Source organism: Paramormyrops kingsleyae, chromosome 24 (assembly GCF_048594095.1).
Source record: "Paramormyrops kingsleyae isolate MSU_618 chromosome 24, PKINGS_0.4, whole genome shotgun sequence".
NCBI classification, from domain to species: Eukaryota; Metazoa; Chordata; class Actinopteri; order Osteoglossiformes; family Mormyridae; genus Paramormyrops; species Paramormyrops kingsleyae.
In genome coordinates, this window is record NC_132820.1 from 11,266,155 (window position 1) to 11,291,866 (window position 25,712).

Genomic DNA, 25,712 nt, shown 5'->3' on the forward strand with positions numbered 1-25,712 from the left:
CTTCACTCCCTATTAAGACCAAAAGGCAAGGCTCTATCCTATGCAAAGGCTGCCACAAGGTAGGATGATCAAGCAGCCAAGTCACTCATCACCAATGTTTGGTTCCTGACATTTTATTTTGTAGCTCCTGCCTGGACGTGATCAAACATGGTTTGTTGTCCAAAACCCTGTAAAAAGGCTGGTATTACACACAAGTTTGGAGAAGAAGGTTGAGAAGGCTGTGCATAAAAACATCCACTGCACCGGAGAACATCATCTGGAAATAAACTCCTTCCTCTCAAAGAGAGCGCCTCTGGTCTGGTTCATTGCTTAAGGCTAAAACAACTGAAACAAACACTTACATGTGCTATAGTGTTAATTGTGAAATGGAAAATGCTTTGTAACATTCCTTCCTCTCAAAGTAATGTAATGTAATGTAGGAGTAATGTAAGGAGAGCTCAACAGGCTGCACTTGCAGCAGTGGGTTGGGGGTGTGAATATTATAGTGCTATCTTCCAGAACTGTGACACGAGATCGCGAACATTTCTATCATGATTTCTGTCTGTTTCAGATCTGTTAAACCATTAAAATACACATAGACCTATACACTACAGAGTCTGCAGAGACTAATTGGCCTAATCATGCGTTCCATTTGAACTCGTAACTTGGAAATTCCGAGTTCCTAGTTGGAAATTTCATCTGAAATACCCCCTGAAGTCGGAATTTCTACTCGGAAAGTCAGAGGAACTACAAACCCTGACTTCAGAATTCAAGATGGCTGCTTCCTTTATCAACAGAAGTTAAAGCTGTAGTTTTATGCTATTTATTAGCACTTACATCTTATTTGTGGCTCATTAAATTAGTTGTACACACAGACTGTCCAACCGCTATCTGTGGACATGTTGCTACGGTGTTTTTATGCGCAAAACACCGCATAATTTGTTGTTATCAACTGATATTGCTACCAATGGCTAACAATTAACTGGGCTAGAACCAGGGCCTGTTTCAGAAAGCAGGATTTCTTGCTTAGCCAGATAACTTGTCAGATTTAAGTCTGGGCTAAATGAAAGTGACCGAAGATAAAGGTCATTTTAAATTAAATTCAACAAGTTATCCAGCTAAGAAAGAAATCTTGCTTTTTAAAACAGATCCCTGGTATTGCTAAATGGCTTTCCGACTTGCTATACTGGAACACAGTTAACTTTCATTCCCAGCTCCGACTTCTGAAGTAAATGGAACGCAGCATAACTCGTCTCTTTCGTCAATGGGAGGAAACCAGAGGACCCAAAGTAAACCTACGTAACACAAAGGCAACACAGAAACTCCACATACTCAGGCCAGAGGTGGCATTCAAACATTCCATATAAGCACAATGACAGATCTGTCATTTGTCTCATATGGTTGTTGATTTATAGGGACAACCATTCCGATATCACACAATCCAAATTAAAAAAAACAAACAAGCAAACAAACAAATAAGACAAAACTCAAGTAATATAAATAAAAACCTCCAAAATGAAAAGCTTACCGATATGTGTCACACTCACAACATCTGAAAAATTGGTACTTTGCACACTCCAGGTGTTACTTATGAAATAACATGCATTTAATCTTCTTTTAACGGCTGGTGTATTTTCTACAAATAAACTTCAGCATAGAGAAATTCAACCCATTTCAGCATCAAATTACTGCCAGGTCAACATTTCTGTAAATTGCCTGGGAGGGAAGAGCTCAGCAGTTTTACATACTTATCTTCAGTTCCTCCTTTAAATGCTTCTTCTTCACTCTTTGCACATCAAGGTGGAGGTTTCACAGCTAGCGCTCACGCCGCTTCTCTCCCATCTCCTGCTGGCATAGAATATGATTATAATCAAATAAATGTGGGGTGACCTGTCACACATCCATTACTCTCATTTCTCCAACAGAACTGTAAAAAAAGCACCCTGCAGATCAGCAGTCTCCCACTGCTGAGTAAGAGCCCTTCAGATGTAATGAACCCTTAAGACTTTGAGACTGAAGAGCCCCACACTACATAATCTCACCAGCCCTGATTTTCGCCTGTCGCTGTATCAGCGGCATGAACGCACAGGGCTGGAACTGCACTCTCCTCCAGAGCCAAGACCAGCATCTTCATTTCGTCTGTTAACTTTATCACAGTGGAAAAGTTCTGAGGCTCACACTGCTGCACGTTTTTTGTTTTTCAGCAGATGATTCATAGTCAGGCTGCTCTTTTGTTGCGGGGTGGCCAAAGAAAGTGGTGTGAATTAGCACAAACGACAGGCACATACACATTCCACCTCATTCTAGTATTTAAACAAAAAAAGATGTAGCCAATTTTACAGCAATGTAATTTTGTTCCTAGTATAAAATAAACTTCTGAATGGGACGATAGACATTTTTTTCAGTTCTGGTACACAACTGCCGATACTAATAGATTCCAACACTAGAGTTCTTTTTACTTTAACATTGTCATTAGAGGTGCACCGATCCCACTTTTTCAGTGCTGATATGATCCCGATACCTGAACAAAGGGCATCAGCCGATATGGAATACCGATCTGATACCAGAGCTCTTTTTTTTAAAACCAGTAAATACAAATGAAAAAAATACATGCAAAAAGCTCTGCTAATTAGGCTACTAGAAACATACATAAAATACTGTTCCACCTCAGTTGTACATTTTGTTTTAAGTGTTTTTAAGGCATTTACAGTTCAATTTGAATATCTTCCAAATTAGGATAAACAAGTGGCGAATGCTTAAAATACCCCACAATTTTTCTTCCACTGGCAACAGCATCATTTACACTTCGTTGCAATAGCAGCCCTTCTTGTATCACAAGCTGTAGCAAGTGCGCAAAACAGCCCAAGTTAGCGACTCCCAAATCATCAAGTGCTTTTTTTATATTACTCGCATGGTCTCACAGTTATGTGCAGATTGTTAAGTGGGACATTCCATTAAACATTACTTCCATCTCTTAAAACTTTGTTTTTGCAAAGATTGCAAATAGCTGTGCCGGTAAAAGTATAAAATACTTCCAGATCGTCACCCTCCTATCTGATGTTCTAACTGCAAAGGGTATGCACATGACATCACAGCAGGCAGAAATAACTGTACTCATATCCACTGAGTGGCAAAAAACTGAGTGGCAGCATTATCAGCTTGAATCCTGCAAAAACACATCTAAAATGGGAAAGAGCTGTCATGCTATAGATTGTACAAATCAATTTAACAAGAAATAGGAGCTTTTTAGAGACTGCCAAAAACTAAATAAGTATTGGACGTGGATTGGTCACATATGGTCGATACCTGATCCATCCAATAGGTATGAATCGGTGCCGATACCGATCCTGAATATCGGATCGGTGCACCTTTATATAAATTTTAAGGTTAAAGACAATTTCCAAAAGGTTAATGATCTCCTTCCTGGCTGCTGCAGCTACTTTAGGGAAGTGGGCTTAACAGCCATTATGCAAGGATTAAAGTGAGGCTCCATATGCACAAGGTCCTCTGTTTAGGCTGTGACCCGTGAACTAGGAGAGCTGCCTCATCCATTTTCCTAACATATTTTACTGAATAAAACAGTTTCCTGAAGCTGCTCCTGAATTCTGTTGTACAATAGGATAGAATCTGCAATCCTATACTTGAGGACATGAATGCGATCCTATGTCTATATCCCTAGCAGAACATCTGATTAAAAATAAAAGATGACTTAGGATGCCCATGAGCCCATAGCATGACCTGAATGTCCATAAAAATGGGCAAAAATCAAGCTAGCCACCTAGGACAAAGGTCCTTAATGCTCATTAATCAGTGATTAAAGAAAATAATAAAAACCTAGGGTCCTGTGACATCACAGCTAAGCCTATGATAATATATACAAAGCATAACACTACAATCAATTTCTACCTGCAGCAGAGTCATTTCAAAGTGATACTATTGTACTTCCAAGCTCAACTTCCTGCTGTGCTATTTCATCTAATCTTTTCTTCCTGTAAGCTAAAATTGATGACTGGATGGCACAGGGAGACCAAAGTGTCAGCGATAAGAAGCCTTTGGTTCTGCAGTCATGCTAGTGAATTCAGAACCAGCTGAGCATAATAAGGAGGTACAGTGAATAAGCCAAAATATGTCAAGTATACAGACTCAATCAGAGAGAGAGAAAAAACGGGGGGTATGTTGGCCCTAGACCGTTGTTTCTCAATGTGGTCCTCAGGGACCCTCAGAAAGTCCACGTATTTGCTCCCTGCCAGTAAGGAGAAAAAATGGGTACTGTCCTGGCAGGGAGCAAAAACGTGGACTGTCTGGAGGTCCCTGAGGAATGGTTAGAGAAAAACAGCCCCAGACCAAACCACTAAATACTCCAGGGGACCATGCAACCCTAATCAGCATTTTACAGATAGAATTAGAGACAGAAATGGCTCCAATTAAGCTGTCCAGCCACAAATTCATTTTAATGAACCTATGAAGGTTACTGGGTTGACAGAACCTCTTTTAATCAGATGCCATTAGCAGAAAACGGAGTAACAAAAACTGATAAATTATGCATTCTGTTCACCTTTTTATGGGAACATCTCTGACTGCAGAATACAAAAAGAACTTTTCCTCACCTGAAGCTGCATATCGTCTCACTTCTTAGTTAGCAAAATGATTACTCAAGTGTAATTCAGGTCACCAGTCAAAAAGGCCAAGGATATAAGGTTGAACAGATCATAAATCACAACATGAAGAATTGCGGAACATGAACAATAAAAGCAGTGTTTCAGTGAAAAAACATGACATATCAATCATCAAACAATTCCTACTTAAAATATATATTTTAATCTTCAAAATGTACATACAGAGCTATATAACTTCAAATATAAAAAAGTGCATGTTTTATGATCTGCTTTTTCTTCCAAACCGGTCTGTTCTGCAAGGTCTGAGATTTCATTTTGTTTCATGGGTAGAATATACAGTATAATATCAGTATCAAAACAAGTATGGGCTCTGTAGCAGTTCCATGGAAAATGATTAAGTAGACTGCAGATTAAATGTGTGTTCATTAATTTGGATCTGGTCCCAAGGACTGAGCTGTCCCGAGGGTAATTTCACTGCGGCAGTATTTTCTGGAAAATGTTGTTTGTAATCATACCAAACACTACAGAAAACGATAAGATTGTAACATGTTCCCACACATCTTTAAGTCTGCCTTAGGTATTTTAGTGTTTTTTTTTTTAACATTTTTTGTCAATTTTTTTGCAAAATAGGGGAAACACAGAAAACACAACAATAACAGTATACAAAATACAGGTAAACTAAACCTGACATTTTAGTGGTTAAGGACACTGAAAATCCAAATTCATAACTGGGTTAAAATTAAGATACTTCGGATAAGTGTAATCAAAGCAATTAAAACCTACATTTGGTTTATTAGCTAAATAATGGACCCTTGATTGTTCCTCGGCCACAAGGGATTAAGCATCACGCATTACAAAAAAGATAACGGGTTTTATTATGCCTATGAAAAGATGTCTGTTCTCTCTTGTTGTACTCTCAGCAAGTGATGCTGTACTAGAGCTGCTTTTCTACAAATAACTGATATATTCAAATGACAGATGCGTACAGGGCACGTTTTGTTATTCAAACATAGATTATATATATATATCCAACGCAAAGAACCGCTCTTTTCAACCATTCACCCCATTTTCTCCAGGGAAAGCAGGGTGCCTTATTAACGGTGTGAAGCTGCAACTCAGATGTATTATTTACGCAGAAGTCACCACAATAAGTGCAAGCATTCAATGAACTCTTGCTTGTGCAAATGGAAAACGAGGCATCATTTCATTCCATCCATTAGCGACTGAGTGGCAGGACGGCGCGGGCCACATCAATGCACCATTACAGCATACATTTAAAACCGTCTTTTAGAAAATTGTTGTTACTTCGCGTCGTTTATTGGCTTGTTAAATGCTGAAAAGCTACAAACTGCACCGACAGATACTCATTAAGCAGTTTTATAACAGCCGCCATCCCCTCATTTGAAGTCTAACCATGTAAGTGATAAATACGCAGAGAATGATAAAAATTATTACAGACATTTCCGAGCTCCCGAATAAAACGAATCAATGCGACCACGAAGCCGCTTCTCAGGCCATGTTCGCCCAGGCAGCAAAGCGAGTCACGGACAGGCTCGTCCTTAGTTACAGACAATGTCAGAATGTTACTTATTAATTTTACCGTCATTTTACGATACCTTCTGTGCTATCATTCCGTTCTTACTGCTATTATTATTATTACTGCGATGTCTCTCTCCCTGCCATTCCTTCCCTCGCGCGCAAAGGTCAGGCACAGCGGGTCGCGCGCTCCTAACGTAAAAAAAACGCGGACCGTTAAAATTCGAAAACGCATTTACACTACAGATATGCGGCCAGAACCCGCGAATTAGTGTCCAACAAATGTTAGCTGCTGGATCCTGGTTGTTTTAAAGATTGTTATGATAGTACAGTTTTGCTTAATCTTACGTAATTGTTTTTACAACGTGTAAAATAAGCATCTCTTAAGCTTTGTTATTCAGAAGCATCGACAGGCGCATGCTGTTTTAATAATAAATAATTTCAAAACAAATCCTTTACTGTATAAAATTATCCCTGTTGTACCGAAGTTTCACCCAAGAGTGAACCCCAAACGGAACCGTGACTTTTGTCTACCGTTACACCCCTACTAAACACAGACTGGAAATATACTTAGAGTTAGGCTAAATCCTATTTCGGAAATGTGATCGCATAGCCTAGGGCAGTGGTTCTCAGCCTTGTTTGCACCCAATCTTTACCATGTCAGCTCAGTCGCGACCTTATAAGAAGCATAGGTTTAAATTAACGCTATGATCAGGTGCCCAGCCCGATCTGTAATTTACGCCAATCAATGCCTATCGCACGAATCTGATTGGTTGTGGCAGTGAATATTAAATTAAGCTTCTGCGGTTTGGCTTCTCGGATTGGTTAAATTTTCACTAGTTTTGCGCTAAGCATTTGCAGACCCAAGACTCGTTTACATAAGTTAATTCTAGAGTTCGGGCTGGGAAATCTGATCGTGGATCAGCATAGGAATTGCTGGTTTTAAAATGCTTTCATGTCCAACTTTGCCTCGGGTCCGTGTATACGACAGATTTACAACCATACATCCATTTTCTGGAACCGCGTATCTTGTTCAAGGCCACGGGAGGTCCGGAGTCTATCCTGGAAGCTACGGGCGCAAGGCAGGGATCAACCCAGGATGGGGCACCAACCCATCGCAGGGCAAACTCACACACCATTCACTCACCCACGCACACCTATGGGCAATTTGACAACCCCAATTGGCCTCAGCATGTTTTTGGACTGTGGGGGGAAACCAGAGGACCTGGAGGAAACTCCACAATGACACGGGGAGAACATGCAAACTCCATATATACATACATACCATAACATGCACATTGTTTGCTTGCTTATCTATTTATTCATTCATTCATCTAATTATTTGTTTATACCAAATGATTGTCGTTTTAAAGTGGAAGCACCAGCAAGTTTTGTTTTGATGATAAGATCGGAGAACGGGAAATAAAATATCTGTGTAGATGTGAGGTCCGTTGGCAGTCTTGTTTCGACCTGGATATTCTTGCCGCATACGTGTAGCATTAATTAATTAGCGATGCAACGGGGGACGGACAATATGGAGATTTCATTATTGAAAAACACAGAAATGGAGAATCTTGTGCTGATATTGCATTGGCTTGATGCGCTCATTTTGGGGACGAGACGTGGGTTTTCAGAGAGTAATGTGCGGAGGTCGAGCGCTGAGCAGAGGCTTGGAGGTTCATCAAAATCCAGAACAAGCTGGCTCGCCCTCCTCATAGACGGGCCTGTTGCCTGGGATAGCCCCTGGCACCTCATATTACTTTTGCCATGGATACGTGGTTGGAAATTGAATTTGAATTGTTACTTGAATAATAATGGGCTTTAAAAGTTAACTATTGAATTAGCACATCTTGAATTGAATACCACTGAAGATGCACTTGTAATAACTTGTTCTCGGAAAAATAGCCAAAATTAGCGTACGTATTACTGCTTCCAGTGAAACCCATACAGAAAGTCGCTATAAATATCATCATAAATATATAACTAACACATTACTTTAACTTTACATAATGACACTTTTTCGTAAATGCAGTGATTGGTTAAAATCTAAATTTACCGTGCAATATCTTTAAATATCCCATTAATCTTATTCCATGGGAAACTACGTTCGGATACTAATGTAATAAACACATTTAAAGCTGAAAGAATCAATCGAAAGTGGTTTATAGAATTTGCTTACAGAAAACTTACCTTTTCAATTTTTTATGTTATATTTCGCTGGCGCATATTTATATACTTTCTCAGTTTGCAATGAAACTGCAAAAACATTTATTTTCAAAACACAATTGGGCAGTCGAACTAGAAGACGCATTGATTAACAAACGTAGTATCAAAACTAACATCATTTTTCTACAGCAGTTGCTGATTACGCTATACACAGCAGTGAAATGCTGACAGTTCTTATATATGGAACAGTAACGTTGTCACACTTGCTCTTGATATTTTCGGCCTGGTCTCCCCTACGCAGGACAGGAATTCCCTTAAATTAATTGAAAAAGAATTGCGGTTACTGATAATAAACAAAATACAACATATTACCTACAGCTTCAAGATGAAAAAAAAATATACCTACGGAAATTGTTTTTAAAGAATAAAGTATTTAGGCCTAAGTTATTTTGGTATATCATTAAGCAGAATGCTGCTAAAACATGGCATTACTTTTGTTGCGTTTTGGACAGTATCGACGAGTGTGAGCTTTGTCTCCAGTAGACTGGCAGGTTGGACAAACATAGTTCCTCAGAACTGGACAGATGACTTTGTTGTCCTTGTCTTTGAGTCGGTGCGAGCGATACACTTCAGCTGTCTCTCCATTCTGCTTGCAAAATCCGCAGAAGGCGCTGTCGCTGCAGTCGGAAATGGCACTGGCCGAGCTTGAGCTGGATGCGCCACCGCTGCACACGCGTGATTCGTGCGGCTGTTTCTTCACAACTGGGTCACAGCGTTGGGGAACGACAATTTCTCCTCTTCTTCGCTGAGTACGCAGCTTCTCCATTAAAGTCCCCAACTGCATATAATCACGCCACATGTCGAAAAGTCCGCTATGATCCGCCGCTTTTTGCTCGTTGTGAAATCCGCGCTCCATTTAATTGCTTGTTTTTCGTTTAAAGTCAACAAAAATTGTGGTCTGCTGTATAAATATATAGGCGACCACTCAAGGAATGCAGACATGCTGTCTAAGTCAAGAGAAACATTGTATCAGGTACATGCAGACGGGGCTGACTCGCTGAGGGTGCCAGAGAAGGGTGGGGCATATAGAAACAGTGGAAATAAATGGAAATACTTATGAACGATGTTGGGAATGTTTCTCAAATCAATATTTCACTTTTCTGCTATAAATATTGCGATATTTATCAAACAAAAGATAGTTTATCCAAAATAAACTACACCATGCATACAGAACCTATCCATTAGTAGGCTTTCAAGTAAGTTGGTGGCGTTGCCGCCAGTTGCGCCGAAGGAAAGCCGCGCTGCCAAAGCCCGTGGTATTGGTGTCCTCTCCATGGAGTCCAAACTATTTCCATATAGGAGAACACGAATGTCTTTCGGTTACCAGTTCTTGTTCGCCTTTCTCCTCCTCCTCTCTCATTTTTGTGAAACTTCTCACAAATGCACCACACTATTAATTAGCCCAACTGCAAGGAAGAAAACTATCAATGACTCGGAGAAGGCACGTATGCAAAAACAGCAGCTGTAAACCTTAGACTGATTTTTAAACATACTAGGTAATCATTAAAATTGCTCACCTATTTTTTCGCCAAGATCTCAAAAAATGTTTTGAAAATACGCAAATAGGCTACCATTGTACGATACGGACAGTGTGCTTACTTTGACAAACATCACATTTTGCTTCGTTTCTATCTTGTGGAGTAAACTGACTCCAAACGAAACTACGTTCTCTTTATTTGGTTTAGTCTCCCCGTCTCATCCAACTGCACTTTCCTTCTTAAACCACTCTCTATGACTGACGTGGAGCCGTGGTTCTCAGTTTGGAGCCGGAAGAGTAGTTCTAATCTTAACACTGACGTTCAGGTTCTGGTAGTAGGCCTATAGTTACGTCCAGCTCTCTTTAATTCAATTAAATTCGATTTAATTTATTTTTATATAGCGCCATTCACAACAGAGTTGTCCCAATGCGCTTTACTCGTTTATTTTGATTGTTCTGCATGTGTCTGTACCTTATCTGTTTGGCAGTACATGTATGTTCGCCTGTGCACTATGTTCTTGCTGCTTAAGCACCAGAATTCTCCCCCGGGATCAATATAGTTAATCTTAACGAACATTTGAAACAGAATCCAGAAGTAAAAAAATCCATTGTAAAAAAATGAAAGAAGAGATATACGAGATATAAGATCGAAAGAATCGATATTTCAGTATCCTTATAGTGTCGAATGATTAAAAACGCCCCTTACAGATTAAAGGTGTCTAAAATGATACTGCCAAATGTAGGAAAACTGGCAGCAAAAATGAATTTTACTTAAATTACTAAGACCTAGTCAGTGTAGGTTTTGCTCGTTTTAAAAAATGCATTTATTTCCAAAGCATAAAGGGTTAACTTTAGTTAAGGGAATGTCGGTTGCAAATGACCCCGCCTTGAAAATGTGTATTGCTTCTACGGTTTGATTCATTGTAAATGTCTTTCAGTTTTTTTTACCATGACTTTTTTCATTTACCCTGAGTGGCCCCAATGTTATGGAACAACATAATACTCAAAATGAGATAAATAAATATATCTATACATAAATTAATTATTGAAATATTTATTTATTCATTTATTTATTGTATCCTTTTATTTTAAAATAATTAAGTAAAAGTTATATTTCATAATAATGTTTGTCTTCCACATATATCTTTAAATTGTAGTTAGTAATAATATTGAGATTTTCCTTAGACAGTTATTATTATAAAATATTATTTAACTTAATGCAAAGGAGACTCCTTAAATAATTAAAATTATACTTAACAGTGAAGTTCAGCTTCTCACGTTGATGTATTTCTTAATGACGGTTTTCCGAATCAGCTGTCTATTTCTTAATGCCTCTTTTCAAAATATCAGCGCGTGCTGTCAGTCACTTATATATTTAGATATAAATGTTTGATTACAGGGTCACGTCACCTCCGTGCTGCCGAATTAGACTAAACCAGTCTCATTTGAAAGACTACACTGCGATAATCCACGAGGTATATAACTTAGAAATACTAACAGCACGAACATTTTAAAGCACAAACACGGCACAAACGATTTAGACTTGTTGGGTCCAAATCGCGCGCACGGTGTTGACGTCATAATGTAACCAGACATTATGCAGGGAAGCAAATAACTGGTACGTAAGCAGGCATTCACATTTAAAAGTGATACGTATACGACAATCGAGTGTTTTAACAGCGCAAAAAAATTACCGTACATTTTAAACTTTACACCGCAAATGAAATACGAATTGGCATGTTTCATGGTTATATCAACGCGGGCTGGTGGCTACTCTCCACTGATTGCACATTCCATCAGTAAAGAGCAGAGTGTGAAGGTTGAACTAGCAGTCCAGTATTACAGCTGCACATAAAATATTGCAATCCACACAACATAATGGGAGACATCAGAATTCAAAAGAGGACCAATTGTTGGTGTGCATCTCGCTGATGCATCTGTCACCAGAACAGCAAGTCTTTGTGGTGAGAACCACGATATCAGCACACCACCACAAAGGACGGACCACATCCAACAGGAGTAACTGTTGACACAAGAAGCTGTCTGAAAGGGACGTCCAGGCACTAGCTCAGATTGCATCCGAAAAACATAAAACCACAGCCGCCGATCAACTCACTGCAGAATTAAATGAGCGCCTTGACTCTCCTGTTTCCACCAAAACTGCTCGTCAGGAGCTCTGCAGGGTCAATATTCTTGGTTGGGCTGCTATAGCCAAACCTTTGGTCACTCATACCAATGTCAAATGTCGGTTTCAATGGTCCCAGCAGCACAAATATTGGGCTGTGGACAATGTGACACATGTATTGTTCTCTGATGAGTCCATCTTCACTGTCTGTCCCACATCTAGGAGAGTTACGGTGTGGAGAAGCTCCAAAGAGGTTTTACCACCCAGACTGCTGTGTACCCAGAGTGCAGCACGGCGGTGGATCAGTGATGGTTTGGGCTGAAATATCGTGGCATTCCTCAGACCCAGGACTTATTCTAGATGGTCGCATCACTGTGAAGGGCTACTGAACCATTCTGGAGGACCAGGTTCACCCAATGGTTCAAACACTGCAACCTGAAGGTGGTGCCATGTATCTGGATGATACTGCAGCAGTACACACAGCAGTACTGGGGACAGAGTGGTTTGATGAAAATGAAGCTGAACATCTCCCATGACCTGCACTGTCACCAGATCTGAATATTATCGAGCCACTTTGGGCTGTTTTGGAGGAACGAGTCCGGAAACGTTTTCCTCCACCAGCATCACGTAGTGACCAGGCCACTGTTCTGTAAGAGGAACGGCTCAAAATCCCTCTGGTCACATGCAGGACTTGTATCTGTCATTCCCAAGATGAACTGATACTGAATCAGCTGCAAAAGGAAACCCTATACCACACTAATAAATTATTATGGTCTAAAACCAGTTTCATTGTCCAACCCCCATATATACGGTATAATAAATACAAGCAAATTTTAATGATTATTAACAAAAAATCCTAAAAATCTTACTGATTCACATACATTGTGAAGGAAATTTCCTTGAGTAACAATAATTGCTGCAGTTACATTAAAAGAATAATGACTTAGGTGTATAAATATTGTCAAATGAAAAATTGAAAAGGTCATTGTGGTGTTCTTATTAGGCTATGCAAAAAACAAAAAGCAGTTTTTCCTGGAAAGATTTCAGCCTTTTCATTTTACTACAGATATTCATTGTTTTGTCAAATGAGGGTATAAGAAAAAGTGCTAAGGATGTCCCGCTGTTCTTGGATGGTAATTTGAATGTAGACGGCAAACTCAGTACTTGCAAACTCTTGATCAAGGGAAATTCTAGAGAATGGGAATTCCATTTGGCACCACTAGGGGGGGTGATATGGAAGTAGCTATTAACATTGGCCAGAGAAGTGACTGGGGTAGCTTGTGCACAAAGCAGTCCTATTATTATTGTGATAAGTTGTTTTACCATTTATTTATTTGTTTACTTATTTAATATTCTAGTGTGAAATGTTTTTCAGATATCTGTTTTTATGAGATTTGCACTAAAATCTGTTCTGCACAAAAATTCAGTATACTTGTTTTTTTTTTCAAGCTTGCCCATACAAAGCTTGCTAATATTAACTACTGCATGTACTATACTCAAGGCAAGGCGATTTCACACACATTTCATACAGAGTAAATTCAAAGCAGTAAATTAACACAAAGCAGAGGCATGTGGTGTCACCTTGTATCATGTTTACAATGCAGATCATTGCTGCTAAACCTAGTCCACACATGCAAAATGAAATTATATTGGTATGACGTCTAAGTCTGAATCTGATCAAAATCTCACCCTATCATTAACCCAGCAGTCAAAAGTTTTTGCAAACACTGAGATTTTCTACATGTGCATGTCACTCGTGTAACATCTCTTAGAAATACACTGTATATTCTTTGTTAGCAAATAAAGTGACAGTGTGTTCGCCATTTATTACCTTTATTAGCAGGAAAATGTCATTTTTTATTAATCAAAGCAGTTATAACAGCAGAGGAAATTCGAGGCATTCTTTCTGCAAGGGACATTAAATATTGCTCCGAATTTGACTCTGCCATCACCACACAACCAGCCAATAGGATGTCAGACATGCACTGTTACATTCTCTTTCCATGTTATAAGGGAAACTTGTTTTATTTAACTTATATTCTCATTCATAGTTGTTCACTCAACTTTCCAATGGTTAACAAGAACAAAAAAATTTCCAGTTTGTGAAATAAATGGAAAAGTGGTAAAAAATCTGTGGTCTGTAAAAGCTTTCGACCGGCTGTGTATCTCACAGATGAACCTAGTAACCTTTGCCCCGGATGAAAGGAGGAAACAATGAGCCATTTTTTGACCAATAAGATCCAGTTCCCTTCCACGAGTCATTATCCTCATCACTTACAACAAACCCAGCAAGCAGAAAGGAAAATAATATCTGAACAGTTTGATGAAGATTCATCATAACACTGCCTCTCAATATCATCGACTGCAGAAGCACGTTCTCCAGAAGGTTCTTTCTGCTGTGTCTTGCCATGCAGCTCTGAGTCCTCTCCTCCACACACTCGGTGCATTTCAGTACTGCCACCCAGGAATGTGCTCCGCAGTTCCAGAACGGAGGTGTGGGTGGCAAGGCGGAGTGACTCCATGCTGAGATGGCCCGCGTACCTGCAAGTCGCTCTCTGTGGCGCCCTGCCCGCGGTACCAACAGCCGGGCTCATTTGTAGCGGGAGAGGGCGTGAGTGTGTGGTAGCGCCACAAGCCATAAAACCAGCCCGACACCACCTTGTAGCCGTGCTAACGCCAACTGGGAATTCCACATCACAAACCCTACTGAAGTTTATTTATAGCAATAATATGAGGCACTTACTGCACAATCAATTATCAATAAGTGAAAATAAATTTAATATGTAATAGAAATTAAGTGAAACTGCAATATACAATCAATTCCTTGACAATGTCTCTGAGCAGATAGTTTAGAGCCAATCTGACAAAAGATTAATGGATAACTGACTAAGACTAGTTCCTTCCCACAACCATAAATCATTCTATTTATGAAGTTATTTTGGGTCACATTTTGGTGAATTTGCTTCTCTCTGTCTTCACGTATCCGCCTCTCTCAAATCCTGAGCTGCAAGATGAACGGAGCTAAAGCAGGGGGTCTTGGACATACTCGCGGCATCGATTCATCCCTATCATTTCCCCAATCTTCACGGATCTCTGTAGGTGCAATTCTGAAAACTGGGGTTTGAAGAGTGAGTGACCAATGGACCACAGCTCAGTACTGATGCCCATCATTTGACTAAGCGAATTAAATTTTTGACACTTCATTCATGCAGATGAAAAAAACCTCTCTCTGAAATGTACAAAATCAAAGTCAACTTAACACAGCATAGAAATACCTATATTTTCCCTTTCTTACTGGAGATATTTCTGCATAAGAATTTGAGAAGATATTTTATGTTTTGAAGAAGCAAACGACAATGTTAGTAGCTCTTTAGCCAAAGGCGTCAGGTTAGATGCCCTCCAGGCTCCTGCTCAGGCATCTCCTGTCTGGTAGAGCCCAGTTCCATCAATCAGCCTGGCCTGGGAGGCTCCATGCGCCAAGTCCTTCCCCAAGCAAAGTCAATGGTCCTGGGGGGTGCAGGGGGTACTTCTGAGGCCAAGCCAACCTGGTGATCTGCTGGCAGTGGCACCGCCTCGGGACCGGTCCCTGAGGCACACAGAGAGGCCGTCACTCCCATGAGAATGGGCCTTCTCATTGCCAAACAATGAGCTGGATTGTGCGGCCGACCCGTCGCTATCGGTGGGGTCAGATGGGCATTTGAGGGACAGGCTGTCGCCGGGGACAATAGAGTCTGCTCAAAGGAGGCGGTGGACCTCTGTGCTGAATCTGCCCTCAGAAGCAAACCCTTGATAAACAATTTCGAACAAAAAGTACAACTTGACAAAGACATACATAACATCCCTGTGATCATTCACCAGCCGGTCAAAGGAGATTTACTTACTGGCGGTGGGACTTCCTCTTTGCGGAAGACTGGAGGCTACCCTTTCATGCCATGTCTGAGCTCACACTATGAGCTCACTGAAGAAAGGCATCGCATAATCCATAAAAAGAAGCAAGAAAAAATATCTAAAAGGCTGATTGAAGCTTGTGACCTAGTTTTAATTTATCCAGCAAGGAAACTGTCCCACCTAAAATAGCACAATGAAAACTTCAGTTCTGGCAAGTACTGTCCTGACTAGCAACCCTGCTGTCCACATCCACCACATCCATCCACATCCACTGTCCTAACTAGCAACTCTGCTGTCCACATCCACCACATCCATCCACATCCACTGTCCTGACTAGCAACTCTGCTGTCCACATCCACCACATCCATCCCCATCCACTGTCCAACTAACAACACTGCTGTCCACATCCATCCCCATGCACTGTCCTAACTAGCAACCCTGCTGCCCACATCCACCACATCCTGAATGTTGTCCGCAGGATTAAATGTCACCTAATGATGTTGTCCACATCCATCACATCCATTGTCCAACTAGTTTTCAATTTTTCATTCTTGGAACGTTTGTCAATGGTCATGATTAGTGTGCAGAAAAGTTCAAAGTCTCCGGATTTTCTAGAGTTCCCAAAATGTTGTTCTTCTAACTACTACTACCACCACTACTACCACTACTACTAACTAACTAACAACGACTACTACTACTAAGACTAATAATTAATGCAAATGATACAAAAGCAAATACATTATAGGACAGTGACTAATGTTTTTGCTTTATACATCAAGGTCATGGGTTCAAGGGTGGATCCTTTGTTCACAGTATATGCATACAGCACATAGATGTATTATTTCATTATAAAACAGTATTTTTCAACATTACATTAAAGGGTGTTCAGCTAATAATGTTATCATGCTGACATTGACAGAACCTTTGTTTAAATGTAATATGTGAAAATGACGATCCATTAATATTACAGCAAGAACGTTCTCTGCCAACTTTGAAAAGAGCTTTATGTGACATTAGCTAAAGTACTGGGAACGTTCCCTGTTAGCTGGGGTGTGGTTGCGAGAGCCTGATAACGTGATGCACATTTGTGCCGTTGACTCGTTGCACTTGGGAAGCGCTGACATTGTGTAGGAGCACGTATTTGGCAGGTTTTGAGAGTCTCAGGGTTAAGCAGCAGGGAACCGAAGGCGGAAGGTGTTATGATGTCAGTACTTTGGGCTGTTTCTCTGAAGGTTTTACGGAATGTAGCAAATTAAAATATAATATTTGGAGACTGGAGATTACCACTGGAGAACGATTATGTGCGATAGGAGGGATTCACAGTCATCCACATCGGCATCTTAATAGACAGATTAAAATGCTGAAGGATAGGAGATTATTCCACTGGGCGGTACAGGTTTGGTAGCAGTGTAACAAAAGCAAGGGAACATTGGAACTGTCACCTTGGAGTGACGACTGACATATGGTTTATGCGCAAAATATCACGCCACACGCTGACGCTTCAGGGAAACAGTGCAGGCGTGTTCTGGTGACAACTGAGGGACTACAGAGAATTACATGCTGACATGAATTAGTTATATACAACAAAATATCTGTCTCCCAGAATATGTCCACAGCAGAACAGAAGGGCCGCAGGCTGTGTGTGGTTATGTAATCTCACTATTGCACACCTGGATGCATCTGGACCGAGCCGTATTAGCCTGCAAACTAATGAGAATCTTAATGTATCTGACGGGACTGAAACAGTCCAAACAGAAAATAAAACCATTGGGTTGCCAGGTCTCCACTGTATCTGTAACCATTAATCTACTGCATCATTCTTAACAAATTAGGCTCCTGCTATTTTCATGATAATCATTATGTGTCTCATCACCTGCTGAGTAGACATGCTTAATATTTTATATCTTTTACCCATCGGTCTAACTACGCCATAAGAGCAATTTAAGCAAAATATCTCCTTCTGGAAACTGTCTATTTCTAGAATTTAACTGACAACTTTCTAGGCTCAGCGACAGATCCTTCAGTACCAACCTTGAGCCTTTCAGCATTTTCGTCCATCCTAGACTGACATACGCTTGTGCTAATAGGCTGGAATTAATGCCTAGCAGAGAGCAGTGGGGTGGAATCGTCATAGCAACGAAAGGAGGGGGAGGAGAACACTGGGGCAAGTTCTAGAATGCACAAAGCCCAAAATCCCAGAATGCAAAGTTCTGATTGTTCTTTCCCACTGTATGGTGTGGTTAATTAATGTACTGCTCACAGAAGCCACTAATGCCTGAACGCTTGAGCGAGGCGCCATCAAAGAGACATGTTTTTCATACACACTTTAACAGAGTTAGACAACATGAATATAAATTTGACAGCCGAACAAGGAATGATGGTTACAGATTGAGGTTCGCAACCCTCTTAGTCATTCCAGTGCAGCACCAGAATCCATCACCGTGAACTGGTATCTGTCAACAAAGGAGCAGAACGAGCGCATTTTCAGTCAGCCTGGAACGGCATGGCGACCAGATCCCACATGGAGGAGCAGCTTGGGGGTCATGGGCATGGGGGTGGGGGTCTACAGAACAAGCCTCATCTGCCCCTGAAATAAATCCAAAGGTAGAATAAAAGATTATAGCATGAATCATCCTGGCTTCCCTCATTAGCGCTGGTGAGAATACACTGGGCCAGAAAGATCTACAGAAGTTCTGCTGATCACCCCGGCCCTCTTACTGGGCTCTATTAAACCCTAAAACCTTCATAAACCCAAACGCCCCACACAATCCTTCCGTTGAAGTACAAAGCCATCGAGGGGGACTAACCATCCGGCTAATGCATAGCCTGGCACTAGTAACTGTCCAGACATCCATTTTCACTCACTTCTAATCCTAGGCTCTCCTGATCCAGAACCTCGAAAGCTGCTTGCCAGCAAACTCTGGACAGGATGCCAGTCCATTGGCCAGGAGGAACCCAAGCAGGCTCCTCACCCGCATAGCCGAGGCTGCATCCGTCAGTGTTAATATTCGCTAATGATTGAAATTGTATTTTCTTTGACGGGATTTTCTCTTCAGTTAATCGCTGATTATATGTTTAAATGAATTCGGCTTTAATGTCCCGGAGACGCTCCCACTGAAGAGAAGCATGAGGATCTCCCAGCAGTGTGATTAGCAGCTTATGAAATATGTATACCATATGCATTCGAAATAGCACACTTTAAGCTGCTGTTCAGAGGGTAACTAATCATTAATTATAATTGTGCACCGTCAAGGAATATGATTGCCATCTCTAAAACAAAGCTTTAATTGTGCATGAATAATTAAAGCTTTGCATCATTGATTTAATAACTTGCCCAACGACCGCCTTAAACAAACACCATACTTATTCGTCTTTTTTATGCAAAGGCTCGGGTACGGCGAGCATGACAGCTAAATGGCGGACAGCAGATAAAAGGCCGGGGGGCGGGGGGGGGAGGGGGATTCACAAACTACAAAACGTGAAAATGCAGCTTTCGTGACAAAATAGGAACATTCTGGAAACAGAACTGCAGCACGGTCTGTGGAATAATCTAATTACAAAATAAAAGCGTGGTGTGGTCTGAACTGGAATCTAATTACAAAATAAAAGCCAGCGCTGTGATTCATTTATCAGATGGTCTGTGACCAGCGTGCTCCTCAGTACAGGTTTCCTAACAAACATGGTGTCAGTGGCCGGCCTTTGGTGTGTTGTGCAGAATGAGATGGAGGAACCACTTCTGAAACAGTCCAACATTTTTGGAACGGCTGGGCTATTGCGCACTGGCACTTCTGACAACAATGCTTCAGAAACCTTCATAAGGATTTTTTTTGGAAATTATCTTCAGGGCCTGGAGATGGTTTGGGCATCAGCCACCTTGACAAGGGTTGGGCAGAACCCGGCGTACCCTGGGCCGCATCCACACCCTTCGTCACATCCTCCATGCCGGCAGATGGTTGGCTGGTTTTCGGCGGCACATGGATGCAGCTATGGCCGCGGTCCTCCTGACTTCCACACCCCCCCGCCCCACCCAACTCAGTGGTGCGATCCGCTCCCCTACCTCAGGCTGCCCACTGCTCCTCCCTGACAACGACAGATGGTGGATCGATTCAGCCCAGAGTGGGGAGTGCAGATATCGTCGCATTGCATTTACTGAGTCACACCCTCCAATCCCTTCACCTCCCCCTGCTTCACCATATCTATCTGCACAAAGTAGTACAAAAAATAACAGGTGGTGTAGATTATGGAAATGTCTCCTACGAAGCTTATAGGGGATGAACAAAACTATTCTGTAAGTTCAGCCTTGATAAGAAGCATGCTGTTTTAACCATACCTATAAATTCAGAGCTGTTTTAGAGGTCCACATTGTCTGACTATTACTTCAAATCTTAATTTGAAGGTTTCCCTGGTTGATTAGACGGTAGCTATCCCATGATGCAGTTCATCATCTATCCTACACAACAAGGACACTCTGGCTATAGTGCCTCAGAGCCCTGGCTCTCCAAAGGGCCTCCACAGTCCCTTAGGGGAAATCCCAGTCAAGGCATTCGGTCAACACTCTTCAGGAGTGTGGCCAGGAGTTGGCCTGTCAGCTTTGACGCACCCAGCTGTGTGACTACTGACATATAAACACCACAGGCTATACTAGCTGCTTTGAATAAAACCAAAATGTCATTTCTCTGCTCTTAAATAAGCATAGATATTTTCACACGTGTGTCACACTGCAGATGGATACGCCCTACAGGTGCAATTATGTTATGGAACAACCAGCGCCTCTAGTCCAGCTGGGTCTGTACTTCTCCTGGCCTCACAGAACTTCCCCGTTTTGGGCAGAACTACAACAGCTAAAATCTTGAGCCAATCTACCCCGGCACTAAAATGACATGGAGACGGACAGCTGTGTGCAGCCTCCGGCACAGACTGTGCGACACGAGGATAGGAGGAAGAAACACAGATGGGAGCAAAGACCATTTTAACAAAAGCAGCAGGGAGGAATGAAAAAACAAAAGACCCCCCCCCCCCCCAACCACGAGCCAAGGGGAAAGCTGAGAAAAGCCAAATGGGGCAGGATCCGTCCACGAGAGAAGAAAATAACCCACAAATCACCTAGGCACATCAAGATCCCCTAATATCACGCACATCCTTCAGAGAAAGCGAAAGTCTACTCTTTGGAAGCAAACCTTTATCGGGGTCCCCGAAACTGTGATAGGGGATGGAAATACAAATGGGGTGTCCACAGACGTGGCCCTGGGTCAGTACCGAGGTACCAGCAAGGCCTGGCCCACAACAGTGCGCAGTGCTGACCCCCCCCCCCCCCCCCCCCCGCATCAAGCGGGACACCGCTGCATCGGAATGGCTTCGGTGTTGGGCAGTGGATGCCAGCACTGTTCCCCAGGGACAGAAGAGCGAAATGTCAGTCTACATGCTTAACTAGACACGTTATGGGGACCTGATTCCAGAGGACAAAGGTGTAACCAAATACAGGAAAGGTTGGTGCAACACTGGCTGCGGGTGACTGCAGAAATGGCCACCAACAATCATCTTATGTCCTTCTGCTTGAGGATGCCGAACAAAGACAAGAACAGGGGGGTGTGCGGCTGCACCAGTCTCAAATCGCGGAGAATCCCTGATCACTTAGCCATGAAAGCGTTTCTGTTAGTGCGATGGTAGGATGATCAGGGCTTTAATGAACTGAGCAGAATGAATCCTTCCCCGAAGACATCGACACCATTTATCCTCTTGTCGTCACCTGAGGCTGCCAGTAAACATGAGGGTCTTGTGCAAACATCCCGCCGAAGGTGGTCAGCGGAATGGCCGCCAGGAACGAAGAAGCGTCCTTCGAACGTGGCTTGTTTTGCGAGACTAATAATTCGTAATGCGAAAGCCGTAAAATGTGTTACTCTGTAATAAGTCATCGCAAGCATGTAAATCCAGGGGAAAAAAATGAAAGCAGATGTCCAAACGTCCTTTTTAGCCCGAGGAAAAGCAAACGCTAAATGATAAATTCAGACAGAGTGACCATGAAGTGGGCTCTTTGTAATCCATTCAGCTGCTCCTACCGTCACAGCAGAGTCCAATATCCGTTACACGGGGTGTTATCATTTAATCATCCATCAGGTGTTCTCAAAGAGAGCCACTTATGAAGTCAACAGGCCAGAATAGAATAGATCTGAGGAAAGCAGGAGAGATAGCTTCAAAAGATGGGTGACCCAGGACACAGGAAGTGTAGGGAGACCATCTTTAGACAGACCTCACGTCCATAAGCTCTTCCACTCGGATTATTGAGCGTCAAACAGATCAGACATGAGCCCACTAGCCTCTCCCATCTCCAAAATTCAATTCATGCTTTTTTTTTTTTTTTTGAGGATAAAACACAAAAATCCTGACCTCTTCAGATTGACCATGCTTGACTTGTCTCATGGGAGTCCTTTAAGTAGCTACATTAAGTCTACATTTTGAAAACACGCTACCCGTCTTCCTCTGTGGTTGACAGTAGACCAGCGGACAGGTCGTCCTCAGCTGAGCACTAACGTTAGCAAGCTCAGTTGTCCTAGGTGTGCTAACAGCATCGAGCTACTATTACTATTAACTAACATAGTATTGTTGCTATTTGTTAGCATTGGTAGCTTATGCTAACCAATACTGCTAGCTCAGCTGAGAAAGACACTGTTGTTGTTTACATCAGGTCACGTTGTCAGGAGCACAAACACCCCGGCGCTAACTTCAGCGCAGTATGGTTAGTGTGTGGAGTTCAGTAGAAAGAAAACAGTTCGTACAGTAAACTGCTCACTACGAAATCTGTGGATTATCTTGAGTAACTGGGTCATGATTTCTGGTAAGAGACGTTGCTGTTGAATTTTTTAAACGTATTTTTTTTCTTGGGCTTCAATCACAACAGAAAGAATGTCATTCAGTCCCATTATATACGCGAGAGGACTAACATTTTTACAGCTGATATCTCCAAAACAAAGCTACACTCACTGCAATAATCTAGATGGATAAATTGCCCTGCAGAATATCTGAGACATGTGTTTTCTTTATTTTGGGCTGAACTGCCCCTTTAAAGCAGACATTTGGAAATCTGTTCAATGATGACAGAGCAAGTTGCTGCTTTCTTAAATCTGAATCTGCAATTCTCCATTTATAAGATCTGTTAAGTCCTGTTATGCCTGGCAGGACTTAATGGAGTCTGTGATTAAATTAATTCATCAGTCTCAGCGATTGTAAACCAAATCCTTTTCCACCCTGAATTTACTTTATTTTACCTTATTTGAGTGTCATACTGATTTTCCCTGCTTGACTGATAACCACTGAGAGGCTTTTAATTGGCAAATAATCGCACCAATAATTTAAAGAGAAGATGTGTCAAGAATTCAAACATCCCGTTTTGTCACATGATCACATGATGAAAGCACTCTCTCTTTCTAAGTGGGGGAGGCAGAAACCAAACGAGTGAAGTGATCCAAATGGGCACTCATGGGAATTAATGCACTGGTAGATTCTTGTTACGGCATGGCATGGCGGAATAACGATCAAAGCTCTCTGACAAAAAAAGGGGTTTTATTGAGCAAACCTGAACTTCAGAGGAGACCAGAAAACAAACGGAACCGCAAGGGGTCAAAACAGGGCAGGTGGAGACCAAACACTAACTCAACATCTAAAGGGAACAGACAGGAAACAAGACAGCAACATATATAGGAAGCAGGAAGCAAAAAGCAAACACAGAGAAACGCAATAACCAACAAAAAAAAAGAAGTATGGGCAGGCACTTAGATGCACACATGATAGAGATCAATGAGAGACAGGTGTGGGCAGTTAACACTAAGGACCAGGGACAATAAGGAACAGGTGTAGGCAATCAATGGAAACCAAATGATCAAACACCGAGGAAGAGTGGATAACAAATTTACTGAACATTGCTACAAACATGGAAAACTACAAAGGAACAACAACAAGTATCTGCACAGGAATACACTGATACATAATGAACACAGGATACACAAAGACTCATAAATGTTAAATAATATACTTGGTTAAGGCTGGTCTGTGGCCAGCCTCAAACCAACAACATGAAGGAAGCATAGATAGCACAGCCACCCACTTAGTCCATTAAGCCCCGCAGTGGGCTAAGGAACTAAAGAACACGCTAGGAGCTAAAACTGGGATGACCAAACAAGGAACTGACATGTAGGGTGTCACGATCCGCTCCGTTCGATCCCAATGTGTGCCACGCCCACCTCGTTACCTCGTGTGATTCCCTGATTGTTCTCACCTGTGATTCGTTACCCTTAGCCTGTCTCCTGTATTTAGTCCGTGTCTAAGTCAGTAGTCCCCAGTTCCGTCATTGTATTGTTATGGTGTTGTTCCCAGTGTGCGTTAATAAACCCCGTTTGCCCGTCTCACCGGCTGGACTCTCCTGCTTCACCGCTCGCCCGCCGGCTACCGTGACACAGGGGGCAGGACAGGGACCGATTCTGACAGTCTTTGCTGATATTGATTATTCGGTTTGATTGGCACGAATAGCTGGTAATAAGAATCACACAATGATGTTCTCGAGTGAGATTTAAGAACTTTTACACAAATTCATAACGTTTTGCCAACGAGGGGACGTGTTAAATCAGCGTTTCTCGGCCTAGTCGTCGAAGATCCCTATGTTTTTGCTCCCTCCCAGCACCCAGCCAATCAAGAAGGCCAAATGCCTAGTGGGAGCTGAAAGGGAGCAAAAATGTGCACCATCTGGGGGTCCCGAGGACTGACTTGTAGAATCACTGTATTAAATCGTTAATTAGTGGCTCAGGGGGTGGTAGCGTGAACGTCGTGCAAGTGCTCGTCTTTTTGTCTGAGCCCTCAATGAGCGTCGGAAGACAACACAAGTTTTGGTTTGCTTTGTGATCCGAGATCACTCCCGGGACCAGGGGTAGAGGGGAGGGTGGTGCGCAGAGTGTGTGGGGAGGCTGGTGAGTCACACGCTGCCTCTTGGCGTGCCCCCGGGACACAGCGACACTCGCTCCCAAAAAGGTCGGCCTAAGCAAGGACAATTTTTGGTTTTGTTAGGTGCGGCCGAGGACTCATTGTTCTTTGACGGATTCCCACAGTTCCTATTGTTCTGCCCTCACACTCTCTGAAGTTCATCTCATCTCAATAAGGAGGCTTTTGTCAGTGGTCCCTGGGGTCTGCAGGCAGCGGCCTTGTGTCGCCCCCACCCTTTGCACTAAAACGCAGCAGCTGCGATTGATCACGCCATTCCCGGACAATAGGAGCTGTCACCCTACACAACAGTGTCCTCCCTCCCACCTACTGGCTGTTTAACTATGTGCACACAGCGTTTATGTCTGAATAACATACACCTTCTTAGATTCTGTCATATACTCATTAGAATTATTTTGGGTTATCGTGATTAATTATATCACATAGCTACCCAGGAAGCAAAAACTCCCCAAACACTATTTACACAAATGCTCTGATCACAGGGGTTAAACTCATGAGATTCTGCTGTTCGTGGCTGTAATGATGACGATCGGATACGTGTCACTCAGCAGACCGTGCTCTGATGCGTTTCCTGTCTTCAGTGACCTTTGACCTCTAGCCACACTCTTCCTTCCCCCTGAATTTGTGACGCATTCGAGGACAGCATTGCTGCCCTGATTATCGGCCTTTCCACATTGGTTAACAGTCTCTGAAGCTCATCTCAGAGAGCATATACTGTACCAGAGGTGGATAGATCAGGTCCAAAATCCAAAATTCCAGACCAAGATTTTGTTTCAACCAACCAGTTGAACATAGTCACAAAGTACTCAACTGATTGGTTGAAACAAAGTCTCGGATTTTTACGTTGTTAACCTGAACTATCCACCTCTGGCATATAGCT

At 42.1% G+C, this 25,712-nt stretch overlaps 1 protein-coding gene across 33 annotated transcripts in view; it reads right to left on the minus strand.

Moving 5' to 3' along the window:
- The window catches only part of LOC111860881 (galactosylgalactosylxylosylprotein 3-beta-glucuronosyltransferase 1-like), a 38,977-nt gene that overhangs the window by 6,461 nt on the left and 6,804 nt on the right, over positions 1-25,712 (minus strand). For 12 of the 33 annotated variants that reach the window (XM_023844991.2, XM_023845000.2, XM_023845003.2 and 9 more), the window contains exons 1-2: positions 6,212-6,329; positions 1,728-1,827 (exon numbers count right to left, since the gene is read on the minus strand). The gene's annotated coding sequence lies outside the window, so the exon portion shown is untranslated. Of the gene's footprint in view, positions 1-1,727; positions 1,828-4,586; positions 6,170-6,195; positions 6,330-6,787; positions 6,899-25,712 lie in introns of those variants that run through there. The other 21 variants (XM_023845006.2, XM_023844993.2, XM_023845007.2 and 18 more) reach the window with 10 other exon arrangements.